We start from the raw sequence: 18,065 nt of genomic DNA, 5'->3' as shown, positions 1-18,065 counted from the left end.
ATGTCCTCTGGGTGTCAGTTGTAATATCGGTATAAATGTCCTCTATGGTTGTCAGGTGTGATATGGGTATAAATGTCCTCTATGGTTGTCAGGTGTGATATGGGTATAAATGTCCTCTATGGTTGTCAGGTGTGATATGGGTATAAATGTCCTCTATGGTTGTCAGCTGTGATATAGGAATAAATGTCCTCTGGGTGTCAGGTGTAACATCGGTATAAATGTTCTCTATTTTTGTCAGCTGTAATATCGGTATAAATGTCCTCTATGGTTGTCAGGTGTGATATGGGTATAAATGTCATCTATGGTTGTCAGCTGTGATATGGGTATAAATGTCCTCTATGGTTGTCAGCTGTAATATCCGTATAAATGTCCTCTGGGTGTCAGCTGTGATATTGGTATAACTGTCTTTTGTGGGTTTTAACAGTACAACACCTAAATGCTACCCTACAATACAAGAGCTAAATGTTTGATGTTTCTCAAAAATATTTTTTGTAAAGATAAAATCACTTCAATACAGTCAAATGAATTACTCAACCTACGGGACCAAAAAACCAAAATATGTTTGATAATATTTAAATTGAAAATCAATCACACTAGCTGCCATGGTTTGAGTAATTGTCTTAATTAAGTGTGACTAATTAGCTGCATGATCGACTTGTTAACTTGTCAGGTTAGACCTAGTCCTCAAGTGCCTCCTGATCACATGTAGCACAAGACTTACTATAAGTAAGATACACACAATCATGTAATCAAAGGCATCAGTGTGTACATGGGTTTATATATTCTTAGACCTGAAATTGTCTCAGTCACTTAAACATGTAATAAACATGTCGCTGTATACAAATACCAACATCAATGAAATGTTCAATACATTTAATCCATTTTACCTGTTTTATACAAATGCTGTCAATATTGATTAAAAAATGCCTCTCATTCACAGACATGGGTTCACTAGATATTTGTCTCCAGATTTCAAACTTCTCATCATTTACACACCATTTGACTGTAACCCATCACAACAAATTTTTACATACATGACATAATCAGGCTTTACATTGAGATGAGAAAATTACCTAAATCATTACACATTATGAAATAATGCATAAAACACAGAAGAATTAGAAATTTTAACATTGTTTTAGATTTAAACCCTGTTTTAGATTCATTCAGGCAATACACGATAACTATCATGTCCTTGTACTTGAGCACATACTGGATAATTGAAAGCAGAGGATCACTCATTTTTATTTTTTCGGGGAAACAGATTACTCTTTTAAAAATATCACATCCATGACATACTCACACTGAACACAATCTCAAAGTTATATAGACCTTATCAAGGAAGCAGATGCAGTCTGTATTCAACAGGTATACATAACATATCAGACTTCATTACAGCATTCTTAACATATGATGGTAAAAATTTACCATTCTCTGCAACACATGATAGCATTGGTAAGACATACAAGAGGCCCAGAGAGCCTGTATCGCTCACCTGGATATTTCAGTAAGTATGGCAAAATACTCTGATTTAAGATTAAAGTTAAATTTCAAATATTTTTCTACTTTTGAACTGACTCTCCCAACAATGTTTGAAACTGAAGGTTGACTTAATCAGGTCATTCTTGAAAAAGTATTTTAAAACATTTATTTTTTTTAATATTTCTTTTGCTATATTTCCCTTTACGGCCTCGTATCTCCGCCCCAAGGGTGTCACATTATTAATCTCTGCAACTTACAACATTGCCAAATAATTTTCCAGACCAAATTTCATCAAAAACCATTACGTTTTTCAGGACTAGTAGCTTTTTTAAAAGATTTACCCTTTGGGCCAGGTGAGCTAAAATAAATTGTTGATGATAATGTTATTATAAAGTGTAAGAACTCTGTCAGCTACAGCTGAATAATTCCCATTTTTGAACTCATCCAAGATCTTGTTGATATATGGCTGCACAAAAAGTTTCATCAAATTTGGTTAATATCTACTTGAGTTATCGTGTTCACAATTTCGAATAATAATTTTATAATAAAGGGCAAGAACTCTGTAAGTTTCTGTTGAATAATTTCCATTTTCAAACTTGTCCAAGATCTTGTCAATATATGGCTGCATACAAAGTTTCATCAGGTTGATATTTACTCAAAAAAATCTTACTATCTAAACTGACCAATCATCTGAGCCTCTCTCTGTGATACATATTGTATTGTAAACTAAACAAATCTGCTATATCTCTCTAAATATCACACAGCAGTATTGGTAAGCTGTAATGGCAAATGTTACTGATAAATCGTATACCGCTAACACACGATGATATAGGTATCCATATACCATTCTCTGTAACAATAGAATTGGTAAGCTATATACCATTCTCTGAAACACCAGTGGTATTGGTAAACCATGTATCACCTCTATAACACATGATGGTATTGGTAAACCATATACCATACCACTCTCTGTACCACACAATAACATTGGTAAACCATATACCACTCTCTGAAACACAGGATGGTATTGGTAAACCATATACCACTCTCTGTTTGACACAATGGTATTGGTAATTCATGTATCACCTCTATAACACATGATGGTATTAGTAAGCCATATACCACTAGCACAGGATAATATTTGTAAGACATATACCACTCTCTGTAGCACATGTTGGTATTTTACTATATACCACTCTGTAGCACATGATGGTAAAGGAAAACTTGACCAATCAGCTAAACTTCCATGGAAGCAAAGTTCTCTGGCTGGGGAGGCTGGTCTTCAGCTGCCATACCAAATGTTGGATTTGGGATGTCTCTCCTCAACTCAAATATCTGAAACACATGAAGATTAGTATAAACCATACAGTACACAAAAGCAATAATTCTTCTGTACCTGTTAGGAGCAGTTTACAACCTCAGAAACTCAAGCCTATCCTGTCTATCAAACACGAGGCCCAATGGGCCTGAATTGCTCACTTGAGTCAAGTTGAAAACAAAACACCAAGTGCTTTGCTTTTGGGAGATTTAATTCATGTGTGCCTAGTGGTAGAATGTTTGCCCAGAGAAGTCGCTAGTTCGAACCCCAGCAAGGACAGGATATTTTCATTTAGCCTAGTGGTGGGATGTTTGCCCTGAGAAGTCGCTAGTTCGAACCCCAGCAAGGACAGGATATTTTCATTTAGCCTAATGGTGGGATGTTTGCCCTGAGAAGTCGCTAGTTTGAGCCCCAGCAAGGACAGGATATTTTCATTTAGCCTAGTGGTGGGATGTTTGCCCTGAGAAGTTGCTAGTTCGAGCCCCAGCAAGGACAGGATATTCTCATTTAGCCTAGTGGTAAATGTATCCTGATGACAGTCCTATATACAATGTAGTATGTGCCATGTTAGTCCGAATGAAAGTGTTTTATAGTCTATTGAAGTAAGATGGGGTGCCGTTTTACTCCTAATGGAGTTGCCGGCCTTGTGAATTTCTTTTTGAGTTTCTTTTCTTAATTCACATTTTCTATGGAAGGGCCTGTGATTACACTAGCATGCTACAGGCCCAATATCAGGTCCCTGGGCCTCTATTATTGAGAAGAATTTGCTGAAATGGAAAGTTGATGCTGGAGGGTCAACAGACTGACGATGAATGGCACAACACAGCAGGTGAGCTAGTTCTATTCATGATGATTGGAAATTTGTAAGAAAAACAGCAATGGTTAAATACTGAAGAATACAGTCCTTTGTAAGTATACACGATAATCTGTTTCATAAGGATATCCAACATCTACGATAAAAACCAAGTATGGAAATGAAGAATAATTAATAAGTTCATGATGGGTTCATTATACTCATCCACATATTATTTCTGGCAAACGAACAAAACCAAGCCATCCACCCCATCTATATCTAGTTCATGGCTTAAAATCATGACTAAAGATTTTATCATTCTATTTTGAGATATTTTTTTTAATAATCTTGCCATATTGAACTCATGTAAGCTTGCAAATAGGTCAAGGTCATTATTTGTATTTTTTAAATATTGAATTTCAACCCAGCTGGCCACAAAGCTAATATAGGCTCTCTCTTAGGGCCGAGGTCAAAAATCATCTAGATGTTTTACCAATACTGCTGAAATAACATTAAGTTAATGCATAGCATCCTTTTTAAATACCTATAATTGAAATCAATCTATTTTCCCTAAAAAAACCCAGAAGAAGCTACAGACCTTGTTTGTAAAATCAAATAGTTTATGTAAAAGTTAAATGATATATGGCAATAGTTAAAATCACACCCAAAGGAATTATGATTCTTAACAAATGGGTTAAATTAGTACCATACCCCAAGGAGTTATGATTCTAAACAAGTGGGTTAAATTTTCTAAACAAGTGGGTTAAATTAGTACCATACTCCGAGGCATTATGATTATTTTACATACTTCACCCAGAAGATCATGAATGACAGCATGCTTATACAACAAATCAGAACTACCTTGATTTACTTTCATCTCAAAAATATTTAATAGATCTGTTTACTCATTACCTCCCAGTCACATCCAGCCCAACCAAGTCCTTCCCATTTCTATTTAGTCCCACAGAGTCCTACTTGGTCCTTACCAGCTTTCCCCAGTCCCACCCAGGTCTTCCAAGTCCTTCCCAGCCCCACCCAGTCCCACCAAGGTCTTCAAAGACCTTCCCAGTCCTTTCCAGTCCCACCCAGTCCTTCCAAGTCCCACCCAGTCCTTCCCAGTCCTTTCCTGTCCTTTCCAGTCCCACCCAGTCTTTTCCAGTCCCACCCAATCCTTCCCGGCCCCACCCAGTCCTTTCCGGCCCCACCCAGTCTGTTCCAGCCCCACCCAGTCCTTCCAAGCCCCACCCAGTCCTTTCCGGCCCCACCCAGTCCGTTCCGGCCCCACCCAGTCTTTCCCGGCCCCACCCAGTCCTTTCCGGCCCGACCCTGTCCTTCCCGGCCCTACCCAGTCCTTCCCGGCCCCACCCAGTCCTTTCCAGTCCCACCCAGTCTTTCCAGCCCCACCCAGTCCTTTCTAGTCCCACCCAGTCCTTCCCGGCCCCACCCAGTCCTTTCCGGCCCCACCCAGTCCTTTCCGGTCCCACCCAGTCCTTTCCGGTCCCACCCAGTCCTTTCCAGCCCCACCCAGTCCTTTCTGGCCCCACCCAGTCCTTTCCGGTCCCACCCAGTCCTTCCCAGCCCCATCCAGTCCTTCCCGGCCCCACCCAGTCCTTTCTAGTCCCACCCAGTCCTTTCCGGCCCCACCCAGTCCTTTCCAGCCCCACCCAGTCTGTTCCAGCCCCACCCAGTCCTTTCCAGCCCCACCCAGTCCTTTCCAGCCCCACCACATCCCTGATTTGTTACAAAGGCTTAACAGTATCATTCACTAATTTTATTATTTTTCACAATTTGCATTACAAATCAAAATCAAAATCAATACAGAAAGTGTGTACATGGTTAGTAGACCAAATGTTGAGAAGCATGAATTGTGATGAATGTTGATAGATCAAAGATCACCTTAATACCTCAAAGTGTGACACCCAGATATTTACACACACCAAACATTCACATACGAGGGAAGTCCATTGTGTGAAGAGACCCTTCAACTCTTCGTAGGAACGTGTGGGTTTGATCTATCACCTTGGTTAACTCTATTATCGTCTGTATAGCTATGGTTCACATATCCTCTCATCTACATACCTCGTCTGTACCATGACGACAGGTTTCCCGACTCTCAGCTATATACCCTGTCTGTACCACGATGACAACTTTCCTGACTCTCAGCTATATACCCTGTCTGTACCACGATGACAGGTTTCCCGACTCCCATCTATATACCCTGTCTGTACCACGATGACAGGTTTCCTGACTCTCATCTATATACCCTGTCTGTACCACGACGACAGGTTTCCTGACTCTCAGCTATATACCCTGTCTGTATCACGATGACAGGTTTCCCCGACTCTCATCTATATACCTCGTCTGTACCACGACAACAGGTTTCCCGACTTCCATCTATATACCCTGTCTATACCACGACGACAGGTTTCCCGACTCTCATCTATATACCCTGTCTGTACCACGACGACAGGTTTCCCGACTCTCATCTATATACCTCGTCTGTACCACAATGACAGGTTTCAGACTCTCATCTATATACCCTGTCTGTACCACAATGACAGGTTTCAGACTCTCATCAATATACCCTGTCTGTACCACGATGACAGGTTTTCCGACTCCCATCTATATACCTCGTCTGTACCACGATGACAGGTTTCCCGACTCTCATCTATATACCTCATCTGTACCACGACGACAGGTTTCCTGACTCCCATCTATATACCTCGTCTGTACCACGACGACAGGTTTCCCGACTCTCATCTACATACCCTGTCTGTACCACGATGACAGGTTTCCTGACTCTCATCTATATACCCTGTCTGTACCACGACGACAGGTTTCCTGACTCTCATCTATATACCCTGTCTGTATCACAATGACAGGTTTCCCGACTCTCATCTAAATACCATGTCTGTAGCACAATGACAGGTTTCCCGACTCCCATCTATATACCTCGTCTGTACCACAATGACAGGTTTCCCCGCCTCTCATCTATATACCCTGTCTGTATCACAATGACAGGTTTCCCGACTCCCATCTATATACCCTGTCTGTACCACGACGACAGGTTTCCCCGCCTCTCATCTATATACCCTGTCTGTACCACGATGACAGGTTTCCCGACTCCCATCGATATACCCTGTCTGTACCACGATGACAGGTTTCCTGACTCTCATCTATATACCTCGTCTGTACCACGACGACAGGTTTCCCGACTCTCATCTATATACCCTGTCTGTACCACGATGACAGGTTTCCTGACTCCCATCTATATACCTCGTCTGTACCACAATGACAGGTTTCCTGACTCTCATCTATATACCCTGTCTGTACCCTGACGAAAGGTTTCCCGACTCCCATCTATATACCCTGTCTGTACCCCGACGAAAGGTTTCCCGACTCCCATCTATATACCTCGTCTGTACCACGATGACAGGTTTTCTGACTCTCATCTATATACCCTGTCTGTACCACGACGACAGGTTTCCCGACTCCCATCTATATACCTCGTCTGTACCACAATGACAGGTTTTCTGACTCTCATCTATATACCTCGTCTGTACCACGATGACAGGTTTCCTGACTCCCATCTATATACCCTGTCTGTACCACGATGACAGGTTTCCCGACTCTCATCTATATACCCTGTCTGTACCACGACGACAGGTTTCCCGACTCCCATCTATATACCCTGTCTGTACCACGATGACAGGTTTCCTGACTCTCATCTATATACCCTGTCTGTACCACAACGACAGGTTTCCCGACTGTCATCTATATACCTCGTCTGTACCATGACGACAGGTTTCCCGACCCTCATCTATATACCCTGTCTGTACCACGACGACAGGTTTCCCGACTCCCATCTATATACCTCGTCTGTACCACGACGACAACTTTCCTGACTCCCATCTATATACCCTGTCTGTACCACGATGACAGGTTTTCCGACTCTCATCTATATACCCTGTCTGTACCACGACGACAGGTTTCCCGACTCTCATCTATATACCCTGTCTGTACCACCACGACAGGTTTCCCGACTCCCATCTATATACCCTGTCTGTACCACGATGACAGGTTTCCTGACTCTCATCTATATACCCTGTCTGTACCACAACGACAGGTTTCCCGACTGTCATCTATATACCCTGTCTGTACCACGACGACAGGTTTTTCGACACTCATCTATATACCTCGTCTGTACCACGACGACAGGTTTCCTGACTCTCATCTATATACCTCGTCTGTACCACGATGACAGGTTTCCCCGACTGTCATCTATATACCTCGTCTGTACCACGACGACAGGTTTCCTGACTCTCATCTATATACCTCGTCTGTACCACGACGACAGGTTTCCCCGACTGTCATCTATAAACCTCGTCTGTACCACGACGACAGGTTTCCTGACTCTCATCTATATACCCTGTCTGTACCACGATGACAGGTTTCCTGACTCTCATCTATATACCCTGTCTGTTCCACGACGACAGGTTTCCCGACTCTCATCTATATACCCTGTCTGTACCACGATGACAAGTTTCCCGACTGTCATCTATATACCCTGTCTGTACCACGATGACAGGTTTCCCGACTCTCATCTATATACCTCGTCTGTACCACGACGACAGGTTACCCGACTCTCATCTATATACCTCGTCTGTACCACGATGACAGGTTTCTTGACTCTCATCTATATACCTCGTCTGTACCACGATGACAGGTTTCCTGACTCCCATCTATATACCCTGTCTGTACCACGATGACAGGTTTCCCGACTCTCATCTATATACCCTGTCTGTACCACGACGACAGGTTTCCCCGACTCTCATCTATATACCCTGTCTGTACCACGATGACAGGTTTCCCGACTCTCATCTATATACACTGTCTGTACCACGACGACAGGTTTCCCGACTCTCATCTATATACCCTGTCTGTACCACGATGACAGGTTTCCCGACTGTCATCTATATACCCTGTCTGTACCACGATGACAGGTTTCCCGACTGTCATCTATATACCTCGTCTGTACCACGATGACAGGTTTCCCCGACTCCCATCTATATACCCTGTCTGTACCACAACGACAGGTTTCCCGACTCTCAGCTATATACAATGTACCTTGTCTGTACCAAGGTGACAGATATCCTGAGTTGTAAGCCATTATGTCATTTAGTTCCTTTACCAATACAAGTCCTTATTATAAATCATTCAGGTGTATCAAAGATTTAACTACGGTCAGTACCAGGTAACTGCCCCACATGGGTTTTGAACTCGCAACCCCGAAGTGGAGGGCTAGTGATAAAGTGTCGGGACACCTTAACCACTCGGCCACCACGGCCTCCCTCACAGGGTTAATACAGTGTGTACCTTAAAAGGGTAAGCTAATATCACTGACAAATTAGTAACTTGCAAGAAAAACAAGAGGCCCATGGGGCCTGTATCGCTCACCTGGTTGGATTAGACCAAATGTCAAAATAATGTTCATATTAAATTTGTTTTATTTGTAAATCTCAAACAATGCTATATATGGTTATAGTGTGGGAATCCGAACTGCTTTAAAGATTAATGAAGTCCAGACTCTCTAAGGTCTGAAAAACCTCAAGAATTGTTTTTAGAACATGCATTCATCACTAAATAACTAGTAGCGATTTAAAGGAATTACCTCTATTTCCCCTATTGGGCCCCGCCCCTTTGGCCCCTTTGGGGTCAGAGTCACCATTTATGCAAAATCTGTTCCCCTTCCCCCAAGGATGTTTCTGACCAAATTGGGTTCAAATCCATTCATAACTTTATGACAAGTAGTGATTTAAAGGAATAACCTCTATTTCCCTTATTGGGCTCCGCCCCTTTGGCCCCTTTGGGGTCAGAGCCACCATTTATGCAAAATCGGTTCCCCTTCTCCCAAGGATGTTTCTGACCAAATTGGGTTTAAATCCATTCATAACTTTATGACTAGTAGTGATTTAAAGAAATGACCTCTATTTCCCCTATTGGGCCCCGCCCCTTTGGCCCCTCGGGGGTCAGAGTCACCATTTATGCAAAATCTGTTCCCCTTCCCCCAAGGATGTTTCTGACTATATTGGGTTCAAATCCATTCATAACGTTATGACTAGTAGCGATTTAAAGAAATTACCTCTATTTCCCCTATTGGGCCCCGCCCCTTTGGCCCCTTTGGGGTCAGAGCCACCATTTATGCAAAATCTGTTCATCTTCCCCCAAGAATGTTTCTGACCAAATTGGGTTTAAATCCATTCATAACTTTATGACTAGTAGTGATTTAAAGGAATTACCTCTATTTCCCCTATTGGGCCCCGCCCCTTTGGCCCCTCGGGGGTCAGAGTCACCATTTATGCAAAATCTGTTCCCCTTCCCCCAAGGATGTTTCTGACTGAATTGGGTTCAAATCCATTCATAACTTTATGACTAGTAGCGATTTAAAGAAATTACCTCTATTTCCCCTATTGGGCCCCGCCCCTTTGGCCCCTTTGGCCCCTTTGGGGTCAGAGCCACCATTTATGCAAAATCTGTTCATCTTCCCCCAAGAATGTTTCTGACCAAATTGGGTTTAAATCCATTCATAACTTTATGACTAGTAGTGATTTAAAGGAATTACCTCTATTTCCCCTATTGGGCCCCGCCCCTTTGGCCCCTCGGGGGTCAGAGTCACCATTTATGCAAAATCTGTTCCCCTTCCCCCAAGGATGTTTCTGACTAAATTGGGTTCAAATCCATTCATAACTTTATGACTAGTAGCGATTTAAAGAAATGACCTCTATTTCCCCTATTGGGCCCCGCCCCTTTGGCCCCTTTGGGGTCAGAGCCACCATTTATGCAAAATCTGTTCATCTTCCCCCAAGAATGTTTCTGACCAAATTGGGTTCAAATCCATTCATAACTTTATGACTAGTAGCGAATGAAAGGAATAACCTCTATTTCCCCTATTTGGCCCCGCCCCTTTGGCCCCTCGGGGGTCAGAGTCACAATTTATGCAAAATCTGTTCCCTTTCTGCCAAGGATGTTTCTGACCAAATTTGGTCAAAATCCAATAAGAACTTTTGGACTAGTAGCGATTTGAAGCAAATGTTGACGGACGACAGATGGACGGACGGACGGCGGACGCTGCGCCATGACAAAAGCTCACCTTCGGTCCAGGTGAGCTAAAAACCAGTTCTAGTGATAATGCAGTATATAGCAGCATGCTAAAAGTAAAGTGGTTGAGTTCTGGATGGCAGTGTCTTTGTACAGAAGTATTGATATGTCTCAGTCAATGTAGTTACAAATATTAATTTATTACATTTTTACCAGTGAAATATCAAAAATTATTCATTCTATAAAAGTGATATTTTTCACTAGTGAAGAATATCATATTTTTCACTAGTGAAAAATATCACTTTTGCTGATTTGACCAATCAAATTGATGATTAGAAAATACCAAAATAATTGACCAATCAGAAAGCCCGACATATGTGTCAGCACCTGGACAGGGGAAACTACTTTTTTGTTTACAAATTATCGCTGTGGTCCTAGTTAGCATACGGGGTAGGGTTTTTGTTGATAAAAAATGTAATAAACAGAATATCTAACAGTGTCTTCAGTAAAACCAAATATATTTCACTCGTGTGGCTAATATTTTGATATTTTTCACTCGTGTTGCGCACTCGTGAAAAATATCAAAATATTAGCCCCACTCGTGAAATATATTTGGTATTACTGAAGACACTGTTAGATATCCTCTATATCTCATGATCACAGCATCCAGGATAGCTAGAGACAGCTGCTTACTGATGGCACAGCTTCTGCCACCCGACACTTACTGATGGGACAGATACTGCCACCCGACACTTACTGATGGGACAAATACTGCCACCCCATCACTTACTGATTGGACAGATACTGCCACCCCATCACTTAATGATTGGACAGATACTGCCACCCGACACTTACTGATGGGACAGCTGCCACCCCATCACTTACTGATGGGACAGATACTGCCACCCCATCACTTACTGATGGCACAGCTTCTGCCACCCAACACTTACTGATGGGACAGCTTCTGCCACCCCATCACTTACTGATGGGACAGCTGCCACCCCATCACTTACTGATTGGACAGATACTGCCACCCCATCACTTACTGATGGGACAGATACTGCCACCCGACACTTACTGATTGGACAGATACTGCCACCCCATCACTTACTGATGGGACAGATACTGCCACCCGACACTTACTGATTGGACAGCTGCCACCCCATCACTTACTGATGGCACAGCTTCTGCCACCCCATCACTTACTGATTGGACAGATACTGCCACCTGACACTTACTGATGGGACAGCTGCCACCCCATCACTTACTGATGGGACGGATACTGCCACCCGACACTTACTGATTGGACAGATGCTGCCATCCCATCACTTACTGATTTGATAGATACTGCCACCCCATCACTTACTGATTGGACAGATACTGCCACCCGACACTTACTGATGGGACAGATACTGCCACCCGACACTTACTGATGGGACAGATGCTGCCACCCCATCACTTACTGATTGGACAGATGCTGCCACCCCATCACTTACTGATTGGACAGCTGCCACCCCATCACTTACTGATGGCACAGCTTCTGCCACCCCATCACTTACTGATTGGACAGATGCTGCCATCCCATCACTTACTGATTTGATAGATACTGCCACCCCATCACTTACTGATTGGACAGATACTGCCACCCGACACTTACTGATGGGACAGATACTGCCACCCGACACTTACTGATGGGACAGATGCTGCCACCCCATCACTTACTGATTGGACAGATGCTGCCACCCCATCACTTACTGATTGGACAGATACTGCCACCCCATCACTTACTGATGGGACAGCTGCCACCCCATCACTTACTGATGGGACAGCTTCTGCCACCCCATCACTTACTGATGGCACAGCTGCCACCCCATCACTTACTGATTGGACAGATACTGCCACCCGACACTTACTGATGGGACAGCTGCCACCCCATCACTTACAGATTGGACAGATGCTGCCACCCGTCACTTACTAATTGGACAGCTGCCACCCCGTCACTTACTGATGGGACAGCTGCCACCCCATCACTTACTGATTGGACAGATACTGCCACCCGTCACTTACTGATGGGACAGCTGCCACCCCATCACTTACTGATGGGACAGCTGCCACCCGATCACTTACTGATTGGACAGATATTGCCACCCGATCACTTACTGATGGGACAGATGCTGCCACCCGATCATTTACTGATGGTACAGCTGCCACCCCATCATTTACTGATGGGACAGCTACTACCACCCGTCACTTACTGATGGGACAGATGCTGCCATCCCGTTACTTACTGATGGGACAGCTGCCACCCGATCATTTACTGATGGAACAGATACTGCCATCCCATCACTTACTGATGGGACAGATGCTGCCACCCCATCACTTACTGATGGGACAGCTGCCACCCCATCATTTACTGATGGAACAGATACTGCCATCCCATCACTTACTGATGGGACAGATGCTGCCACCCCTTTACTGCTGTTGATGTACCAGGCCTAAATTTCTGATAATACAGGCAATGGTCTTAATTTTTCTATGTGATGTAGGTATATTGTCCTTACTGCTGTCAAACTTCAGCTGAGTAAACCCATGGGCACAGCTGATTGACGCGAGAGCAAAATGGTGATGTCAACCAGACCAACATCATAAAAGCTGGTCTCTGACATCCTCAGAAGGATAACCTGCCATGGACTGGCTCAGTAAATAATATGTTTTAGATAATGTAGGCTATCCAGATCTACTCACCTGTATGTAGCTTTCTGACAGAGGAATCATCTGAGGCAGGATGTCTGTTACATGGAGATCTTGCATCTCGTACCATTTACCCAAGCCCTGAACAAAACAACAGGCCAATTATAAACTCAAAATGGACATCACAAATTCACAAAGTATATACAGTAAAACTCGGAAAAGTCGAAGTCAACGGGACCGAGCAAAATATTCATGTCCGTGTGTATACAGAGACAAAATACCCGAGTATCATCCGCTGTATGCTGAATAAGACTATAGTGCTTGAAAAAATATTAGAAAATAAGCAATAAATGTAAGCAAACAAATAAATTTTACGTGATAACAATTATTTGTTTATTGAATTAACAATACATTGCACGGCTACAGATCAAAACAAAATACATGTATAAAATTATCTTTGCCATAGACATGTGATTTACACACTGATAGTAGTACACATTACAGTATAACATTCTATGAAAACAATACATATAGTATAAGAATATATATACATGTTTATATTGTACTCATTATTTTTCTTAAATTTGCCTATATTGTTCTACAATTAAACAATATGAAACAATAAATAGTTCAGGAAAATTTGATCAAATGTGCAGATTTTGTATAAAAGGTGAAGGCTGCGGCCAGTGTTATTGGCTGCATGATGTTTCCACAAGGTATTGCATAGAATAAAATAATCCAGAATATTATTGTTACCATTACATCATTGTATTCAGAATTCAGGCATATATAAAAAAAATCATTGACAGACAAGTACAGTGCAACTTCCGAACACCGAACCTTCTAAAAACCGAACACCTCTGAATACTAAACGAATGGTCATTGTACGGAATTGGTCCTTCTTTATTACAGTATTAAAAAACTTCCAAATACCGATCCCTCTGAATTCCGAACACCGGACAGATTTTGTGTCCGGTTCCTGTTAAAATATACCAAAAATTACTTATGAAAACCGGCCTTACCTGAGTGATTATGACACGAGGTCAGGCCAGCCAACCGTGAAACAACACCTGTGACGGGTATTGTGTGAAGCCTAATTGTCTCGGGACCTACGTATACATATAGGTGATTTGTACAGGTATCCAATATACAAGATGTATACCCCAAGGGGACATTATGACGGTAGGCCTAGTGTATAATTAACACAACAATTATGAAACAATGTCACACTTCATTGAAGCGCGGCAGTTTGTTTATCTTCTCAATGCAAGTAGAGCTAGGAGCCCGATCGCGAGTTTTGCATTTAATTTAAATGAGGCACAAAGGGGGTTGTTAGACAATCCGATGTCGGAAATACGACCAGTATCAACTGATCAATTGTAATTAATATTGACACAAAAAATCTTCACACCTTTCATATTATTCGATGTGTAAAATATTCCGTATCGGCCCCATCCACATGACGAAGCTTCACCGGATGTTACAAAATGTAGGTCGATCGTAAAGTGCAGTTGTACATGTACAAATACTGTTTAAAACTACAGTTATAGTTATTTGTCTTTCTTATATAATCTGCAATATATACATTAATTAACTTTCATAATATTCATATTATTCAGACAAACCAAATTATCTACGTACACAAAAAATATGTGCCGGTTTGTAATTGGGTACGTTCTAACAAAACATCGTCCCGACAATTATATCCGGAATTCGACCGGTCATTTTTCGATCAACTTCTCCAAACCGAACCCTCTGTAAGCCGAACAAATATCCATGTCCCATGCATGTTCGGTTTATAGAGGTTCCACTGTATTTTAAAAGTGCATGTTTAGGCATGATATGTAATTTATCGTTTATTTTTTCCTTCTATTGTTCGGCAGCCATGCATGTCAAAACAGTAAACAGAACACAGTACGTCATGATGTTATTGTTTGTAGATGAAAATGTGTACATTTTATTCTTATTCACACCTTAACGTTTTATTTCACCTGCGCACCAGTATAAGCAATGGGATGATGTTCGACAGACAGCCAGAAACTAACAATAGGCTCTGGTAAGACCGTTAAGGCTGATCGGTCACACTCGGCCAATCAGGCCGAGGTCAGTAAATATTACCTGAGACAGCATGATGCTTCGATGTTCAACACAAAAATGGAAATTTTGGTATAATTAAGAAGGGAGGGACCAAAAAATATATTCCATTAAACTGCAGTATTGGATTCAACAGTGTTCAAATCATCCGTGTTTAATTTACTAAGATAAGGAAAGGAAAAAATTGGGACCAAACAACATTCGACTCATCCGATGTATCTGATTCAACCGTGTTTGACACAAGTGACTTTACTGTACAGTTGAGAGCATTGGAATGGCTACCTTGGACAGTTGAGAGCATTGGAATGGTTACCTAGGGACAGTTGAGAGCATTAGAATGGTTACCTTGGACAGTTGAGAGCATTGGAATGGCTACCTTGGACAGTTGAGAGCATTAGAATGGCTACCTTGGACAGTTGAGAGCATTAGAATGGCTACCTTGGACAGTTGAGAGCATTGGAATGGTTACCTAGGGACAGTTGAGAGCATTAGAATGGTTACCTTGGACAGTTGAGAGCATTGGAATGGCTACCTTGGACAGTTGAGAGCATTGGAATGGCTACCTTGGACAGTTGAGAGCATTGGAATGGTTACCTTGGACAGTTGAGAGCATTAGAATGGCTACCTTGGACAGTTGAGAGCATTAGAATTGTTACCTAGGGACAGTTGAGAGCATTAGAATGGTTACCTTGAACAGTTGAGAGCATTGGAATGGTTACCTTGAACAGTTGAGAGCATTAGAATGGCTACCTTGAACAGTTGAGAGCATTAGAATGGCTACCTTGAACAGTCGAGAGCATTAGAATGGCTACCTTGGACAGTTGAGAGCATTGGAATGGCTACCTTGGACAGTTGAGAGAGCATTAGAATGGCTACCTTGGACAGTTGAGAGCATTAGAATGGCTACCTTGGACAGTTGAGAGAGCATTAGAATGGCTACCTTGGACAGTTGAGAGCATTAGAATGGCTATCTTGGACAGTTGAGAGCATTGGAATGGCTATCTTGGACAGTTGAGAGCATTGGAATGGTTACCTTGAACAGTTGAGAGCATTAGAATGGCTATCTTGAACAGTTGAGAGCATTAGAATAGCTATCTTGGACAGTTGAGAGCATTGGAATGGCTATCTTGGACAGTTGAGAGCATTGGAATGGTTACCTTGAACAGTTGAGAGCATTAGAATGGTTACCTTGGGACAGTTGAGAGCATTAGAATGGTTACATTGGACAGTTGAGAGCATTAGAATGGCTACCTTGGACAGTTGAGAGCATTGGAATGGTTACCTTGGACAGTTGAGAGCATTAGAATGGTTATCTTGGGACAGTTGAGAGCATTAGAATGGCTACCTTGGACAGTTGAGAGCATTAGAATGGTTACCTTGGACAGTTGAGAGAATTGGAATGGCTACCTTGAACAGTTGAGAGCATTAGAATGGTTACCTTGGACAGTTGAGAGCATTAGAATGGCTACCTTGGACAGTTGAGAGCATTAGAATGGCTACCTTGAACAGTTGAGAGCATTAGAATGGTTACCTTGGGACAGTTGAGAGCATTAGAATGGCTACCTTGGACAGTTGAGAGCATTAGAATGGCTACCTTGGACAGTTGAGAGCATTAGAATGGCTACCTTGAACAGTTGAGAGCATTAGAATGGCTACCTTGGACAGTTGAGAGCATTAGAATGGCTACCTTGAACAGTTGAGAGCATTAGAATGGTTACCTTGGACAGTTGAGAGAGCGTTAGAATGGCTACCTTGGACAGTTGAGAGCATGAGAATGGCTACCTTGAACAATTGAGAGCATTAGAATGGTTACCTAGCGACAGTTGAGAGCATTAGAATGGTTACCTAGCGACAGTTGAGAGCATTAGAATGGTTACATTTGACAGTTGAGAGAGCGTTAGAATGGTTACATTGGACAGTTGAGAGAGCATTAGAATGACTACCTTGGACAGTTGAGAGCATTAGAATGGTTACATTTGACAGTTGAGAGAGCATTAGAATGGTTACCTTGGACAGTTGAGAGCATTAGAATGGTTACCTTGGACAGTTGAGAGCATTAGAATGGTTACATTTGACAGTTGAGAGAGCGTTAGAATGGTTACCTTGGACAGTTGAGAGAGCATTAGAATGACTACCTTGGACAGTTGAGAGCATTAGAATGGTTACATTTGACAGTTGAGAGAGCGTTAGAATGGTTACCTTGGACAGTTTACTGCAGATTGACCTACCTTATGTATGACATGCACTCTGTATGTGCCCTTCCCTGACTTTGGCTCCCCGTCGTGGACAATGTTGGCCATAAGATCATAGGTTGTGTTCTTGTGTTGAGCTCGGATCTCAGGAGACAAAAGGTCGCCAAAGTCTATGTTTCTGCAAGTGTAACATCAAGTAATAATACATTAGCAAGTTCTCCTGGAAAATTGTACAACCGGCTATCTACAAAGTCTATAGAATTACAGGGAATACATAGAGTTTCAAGGGAAAATCATCAGAATGTTCCTGAAAATTACCATGTTCTGTTAGCAAGTCTACAGAGCCAATGCCCCATTGTCATGTGAAAAAATATATTCAGAGATACAATTTAAACAA

At 42.3% G+C, this 18,065-nt stretch overlaps 1 pseudogene; it reads right to left on the bottom strand.

The window, feature by feature from the left end:
• Nucleotides 1-856: 856 nt before the first annotated feature.
• The window catches only part of LOC117321689, a 51,504-nt pseudogene continuing 34,295 nt past the window's right edge, over nt 857-18,065 (bottom strand).

Source organism: Pecten maximus, chromosome 1, assembly GCF_902652985.1.
Source record: "Pecten maximus chromosome 1, xPecMax1.1, whole genome shotgun sequence".
NCBI classification, from domain to species: domain Eukaryota; kingdom Metazoa; phylum Mollusca; class Bivalvia; order Pectinida; family Pectinidae; genus Pecten; species Pecten maximus.
The sequence above is the reverse complement of the archived record's forward strand: the minus strand, read 5'-3'. Positions and strand labels throughout refer to the sequence as shown.